The 6,444-nt window shown below is 42.3% G+C and overlaps 1 protein-coding gene across 1 annotated transcript in view; it reads left to right on the top strand.

Moving 5' to 3' along the window:
- The window catches only part of Katnbl1 (katanin regulatory subunit B1 like 1), a 42,477-nt gene that overhangs the window by 310 nt on the left and 35,723 nt on the right, over positions 1-6,444 (top strand). The window lies entirely within an intron of this gene.

Below are 6,444 nucleotides of genomic sequence, written 5' to 3'. Positions count from 1 at the left end.
GGGGGCGGGGCGGGGCGCAGGCGGGTGGGGCCGCCGGTCTCCCGCGGAACCCCCGGGGGCCCCGGCAGGGAGGTTGGGGCTGCAGGCCTCAGGGGTCCTGGCGGGAGAGGCGTGGACCCAACCTGCTGTCATCGCTTCTTTATCCTCGGGTGGAGTCGACATCTACGCCCCACGGGGAAGGACGGGACGCGCGAGGGGTTTGCTGCGCGAGGAGGGGACAGGTTTTCGCGAGAGCTGCCTAGGCCCGGCTGAGGCATTTCCTCATTTTTCTCAGGAATTTTTGATTCCCAGGCAGATCGGCTTTTGTTTCTCAGGGCAGAAATTTGACAGAGCTGCCCAGGAATTGTTGACCGCCGCTTTTAAAACCTCGGTGTACTTTTTGTAAAGTTACTCTGTAATTGTACCTACGGGCTTAACTGGGCTTACGTGTGGAGATAACAAAGAGTTGATTTGTTGTCTAGTGGCTTATAAAGTTCCTTGGAAATATATCTGTATCAGTTTCTTTGCAGATTTGGAGAAAAAAGTAATTGGAAGAGAAATTGTTTCTGAAATTGTCGCAGTTTTGTACTTGAAAGCGCTCTGAGACACTAGTCCCCTAATACCTGCAACTTGTGTAAAAAAAAAAAATCAGGATTTTTCTTCTTTCTTTTAAATCAGCTTCTTCGAGTGAGAAGTTTATGCACGGAGGCTTTTATCTGGCCAGAAGCTGACCTTGTAATAAACTTTAACGAGTGATATTTATTTAGTTTTCTGAGTTAAGAGCGTTGCTTTGGAATAGGTATAGTGTTATCATCTTTCTGACAAGGAAACAGTCTCAGGGAAGTCAAGCTTACATAGCTGATACAGTTGGAACCCTTGGAGACTACCTTTGCTTCGCTCTTGCTAATGTACAAAGTGTGTCTATTTATTTACTTCAGCTTCGGAGATATTTATGTGAGTATACCTTTGTCTACTCATAAATCAATCCACACACCAATGAGTTCTCTGCTCATTTGACCACACTTAAGTTTGGGGCCCGAGCCCCTTCCGCTAAATTGTTTCTAGGATAATTAGAATTCATAGTAGAGGTTCATATTTTTAGGGATCGTGGAGAACAGCTGGAAACATACGTTCCTTTAAAACTGTGGTGCACTGTTTTGTGTTTGAAATGGGTGTACATAATGACTCCATGAAAAGAAATGCAGCCCCAAAGCAAACCCCTTCATGAGTGGTCAGCAGTTCATGCTTATTTATACCAAAACTTTTCAACTTCATTCATCGGTTACCAAGGTTTTGATTGCCTCACTGTCCAGCACAGTTGTGAATCTAGTCAGCTATATGCAAAAAATGTGACAGGCAACAAATCCCAAGTGAACTTAGTAACAAAAACGGTACGTGATACTCTCTCTCACTGGTGCAGTGCCTATCTGAGTGATAATCGGAACTGAGTAAAGCTGCCACCTTGGAGCTAACAGCTGATAAGACATTTACTGGAAGTGGAGGATCGAGGAAATTGTCCAAAGACTAAGAATCAGGGGGAAAAAATTACTTTTTTTGGCAACAGTAGGCCTGGTCTTTTGAAAGTTCTTGTCGGTTAATATTCTATGAAGCAAGACTGGGGAATGTTAGAAATGAGATGTGTCAGAGAGGTCTGATATGCACACATGCACACATTCACAGAGCTCTCGAGCACACAAGGATTTGGGAATTTGTAAACGTTTGTGTCGGTGAGTTTCAACGGCATTTGTTGCATTTTTCCCCTCCATAGGACATTTGGAGATGTGAAACTTTTGTTTTGTTTTGTTTTGTTTTGTTTTGTTTTTCGAGACAGTTTCTTTGTGTAGCCCTGACTGTCTTGGAATTCACCAGGCTAGCCTTGAAGTACCACCCCGCTGGGCAGGGATGTGAAACTTTTGAGGAGGGGGTGATACTGTCAATCTACTGAGCAAACATCCTAGCGTCAGACAGACCCCCCCCCCAAGAAACAATTACTCCAAATGTCAGTGTAGGATGCAAACCTGAGTTTGATCCTGGAACCCACATTTAATAAGCAAAACGAGCCCCCAAAAGGAGGTTAGGTGTCACCTCTATAATCCCAGTCAAGCACTCCTACCCTAAGACAGGAGGCAATGGAGAAATGGGAGATGGAATCCCCCAGAAGCCCGAGGGCCACCAAACCTATGTTATGTTAGTATTGCAGCATGGCAAAAACAAGAGGGACCCTTCTCCTGCAAGGAAGAAGGAAAAAAGCAACTCCCTAAAGTTATCCTTTGGCCTCTGTTCATACTTTTGCATGTGTGCACACACAAATATTTAATTAAAAAAACTTTAAGCCGGGCGGTGGTGGCGCACGCCTTTAATCCCAGCACTTGGGAGGCAGAGGCAGGTGGATATCTGTGAGTTTGAGACCAGCCTGGTCTACAAGAGCTAGTTCCAGGACAGGCTCCAAAACCACAGAGAAACCCTGTCTCAAAAAACCAAAAAAAAAACAAAAAAACAAAAAAAAAACTTTAAATCAATTTTTAAAGTTTAAATAGATCACTTATAAACACTTGCCCTGAATAGAACAATTGTTAATTGTTTGTTTGGGTCAGGTTTTCTGTGTGTAACCCTAGAACTAGCTCTGTACACCAGACTGGCCTTGAACTCACAAAGATCCGCCAGCCTCTACCTTCCCCAGTGAGTGCTGGGATGCTGGGATTAAAGGTTGTGTGGCTTTTTTAGAAGCTCTTTTTGTTTTGTTTGCTTTTCAAGACAGGGTTTCTCTGTGTAAGGCCCTGGCTGACCTAGAACTTGCTTTGTAGTCCAGGCCGTCCTAGAATTTAGAGATCTCCCTGCTTCTGCTTCCTGAGTGCTAGAATTAAGGGTGTGCACCACCGCCTCCTAGGTTCTCTTGAAGCTTTTTAAGTGCTGATAGCTACTTTTTATAAAACTGTGATTATGGGCCAGAGAGACAGCAGTTAAGAACATTCTGCTCTTGCAAAGGACCCAGGTTCAGTTTCCAGCACAAACATCAGGTGCCTTATGATGTTCTGTAACTCCAGTTCCAGGGGATCCGAAGTCTTCTTCTGGTCTCTGAGGGTATCTGCACATACGTGTGTGGTACACATAGATTCAGGACCTCACACACATTTAAATAAAATAAATATGTTTTAAAAACCCGAGATTATACATTTTTCTTCATTTGAGTTTTATTGTTTTTAACTCAGCATATCTTTCTATTCTTTAAACAAATATTCCTTAGGGGACTGAAAAGATGGCTGATCAATGAAAAGCACTTGCTTTTGCGGAGGACCTGAGTTCAGTTCCCAGTATCAACACTCTCTGTGGATATCAGACACACATGTGCATATACATGCTTGCAAGCAAAACAATCATAAACATAAAGTAAACCTGAAAGAAATTAAAAGTTAAAAAATACTCTCATAATCACAGTATTTGTATGTGTGCCTGCATGTACACATATGTTGCTTTGAAATTAGGAATTTTGTATTACATTCAGACAAAAATGTGTGGTGGCTGTATGTGTATGTGTGTTGAATCAGTGTTCCAATGTTTCTTCCTTTGAAATGTTTTTTCTGAATGCAGCATGATTAATTTTAGGAGTTTGGGCAAAGATTAAGGTGACAGAGAGTAAGGGTCTCCATTAAATCTTGTGTTGTTTGGCAAGTCTGGCAGTGGTGGCGCACGCCTTTAATCCCAGCACTTGGGAGGCAGAGGCAGGCAGTGGTCTACAAGAGCTAGTTCCAGGACAGGCTCCAAAACCACAGAGAAACCCTGTCTCGTAAAACAAAAAAAAAAAAATCTTGTGTTGTTTATGTGAATTATAGTTCATATTCCTGAATGAAAATTATAAACATACAGCTTATTCCAGTGTTTCTATTGTTATTAGCTTCTCAAACATAAAGCCCTGGAGATACTAATTCTGATTTTTAATTTTTATTATTTTTTACAAGGTCTCACTAAACTCACTATGTAGAGCAGGTTAGTCTTAAACTCATAAAGCCACTTGCCTTTGCCTCCTCAGAGCTGTGGTTAAAATCAGAAAGTTTTATCTATGTAGTGCCCAGCCAAATAATTCTTGTTTTGCCATGCTGAGTATCCAGCTTAGGACCCTGTGCATAGTAGACAAACATTCCGCCACATTTCCAAGTATTTCGCGTATGCACGCATGCACACGTGCGCACACACACACACGCATTGGCCCATACTCTCTGTCATCTTAATCTTTGTCCAAACTCCTAAGATTAATTGTGTTCTTTTTTTATATATATACTAAGTTTACATTTCAGATAGCAAGCTTTCTGCTTCATGCTGTTTTCAAAAAGATTTCATTTTTTTTTTTATTACTAGATTAGACTTAAATCTCTTGGTCATGAAGCAGAGAGTTTAAGGGGCTAATGTTGAGTTTTTGTTTTTTAAAGCTTAACTCTTGGATTTGTTTGTTTGTTTGTTTTTGTTTTGTTTTTTGAGACAGGGTTTCTCGGTGGCTTTGGAGCCTGTCCTGGCACTAGCTCTTGTAGATCAGGCTGGTCTCGAACTCACAGAGATCCACCTGCCTCTGCCTAACTCTTGAATTTTCGAGACAGGGTTTCTCTGTAGTGGCCCTGGCTATCCTGGAACTTTGTAGATCAGGTTGGCCTTGAACTCACAGAGATTTGCCTGTCTTTGCCTTCCGATGCTGGGATTCAAGGTATATACCACCACTGCCCAACAAGTTTTTGTTTTTTAATGTACCAGTTACACAGTTTTATGAACTGATTATAACTTCTCCCCCCACTTCTCCCCAGGGGAGCAGGAAATTACCTTTAAAAATATATGGTCCATACAGAATGTCATAAATATACCAATCAATATTAGTGTTTCTTACCAGTCATGTTACTTGATTGCTGTTGTATAAATGACCCCTTCAAACTAATTTGTCATTGTAACTCTTAGTTCTTAGCTGTGACAAATACCTGAGAAACAAATTTTTTTTTTATTTTCGAGACAGGGTTTCTCCGTAGCTTTTGGTTCCTGTCCTGGAACTAGCTCTTGTAGTCCAGGCTGGCCTCGAACTCACAGAGATCCGCCTGCCTCTGCCTCCCGAGTGCTGGGATTAAAGGCGTGCGCCATCTGAGAAACAATTTAAGAAGAGAAGGGTTTTATTTTGGTTCTAGATTTCAGAGGTTTCTACTCAAGGTTGGCTGCGTACATAGCTTGGGCCTGAGGCAAGGCAAAATAATGTGGCAATGAGTGGGGGAGGACAGAAACATACAGTGACAAAGTCAAGAAGGGGCTGGGGACAAGATGTAGTGTAAGTTGGTAGGCGCCCTGGTGAATGACCTACTTCCCCCAGTTCAGCCCACCACCTAAAGTTTTCAGTACCTTCCAAAATAGCACAACCAGCTGGGCTCAAGGCTTCAATACATGACTTTGTAGGTAACATTGGCAGGGTAAGAGTTGTGGCCTAATGGGAGGCATTTAGGTCATATGCTCTATGCCGGTGAATAGGTTAATGCCCTTGTCAGTAATTCTGACTGTTCCAACTGTGCTCTACCCTCTTTGGCTTATCCTTTTCCACTTTCTCATTCATACCACCTACACCCCACCACCACCCCTCACCCTGCCCTGGTGATGCCTTCCACTATGTTATTGTAGAAGAACACCATCACTAGTTGTGGCCTTTGAATCTTGAGTTTCCCAGTCTCTATATAAAACCATTAAAAGACTACTTGCTTGCTTTCTTGTTTCTATTTGTTTTATTAACAAGGCTTTATTTTTGTGGTATAGACTGGCTTGTAACCATGACAATCTGTGCTTCAGCATCCCAGATGTATATATGGAGGGCAGAGGTCAGCCTCGGAAGTTCCTGAGAACCATACACCTTTGTTTTTAGAGATAGGTTCTTTCACTGAGACCTGGAGCTTTCCAATTGGAAAGCCACATCTCCAGCATATTCCAGTTGGTATTGGATATCAAGCTCAGTTCTTCAGACTTGCATGGCACACACTTTACCACCATCATGTGGAGCCATCACCACATCCTTGAAAGCAGATTTTAAAGGCATACCTTAAGCTAGGAGCATGCTCTGGTGATTGGATAGGATCTAATTTGAATCTTCCTTAGCAGGTTCAAATATACTTATTCTAAGTATATTCTTTGGAAATGTTTTTGTTAAATCTATTATCCTTGCTTTTGACTCTTTTTTTTTTTTTTTGGTTTTTTTTTTTTAATTGAGAAAAGGAAAAAAAAAACAAGTTTCCACCTCCTCCCAGCCTTCCATTTCCCTCCCCCTCCTCCCACCTTTCCCCCCCTCCTTCCACCCTTCTCCCCCTCCCCCCACTCCTCTCCCCCTCCCTCTCCAGTCCAATGGGCAGTCAGGGTTCCTCTTATTTAGCTTCTTTAGGATCACAAAGTATAGACTCAGTGACCTTTATTTATGGCTAGAAACCAATTATGAGTGAGAACATCCCATGTTCATCT

This window comes from Microtus ochrogaster (genome assembly GCF_000317375.1).
Source record: "Microtus ochrogaster isolate Prairie Vole_2 chromosome 14 unlocalized genomic scaffold, MicOch1.0 chr14_random_1, whole genome shotgun sequence".
NCBI lineage: Eukaryota > Metazoa > Chordata > Mammalia > Rodentia > Cricetidae > Microtus > Microtus ochrogaster.
This window is presented reverse-complemented; position numbering and strand designations above follow the sequence as displayed.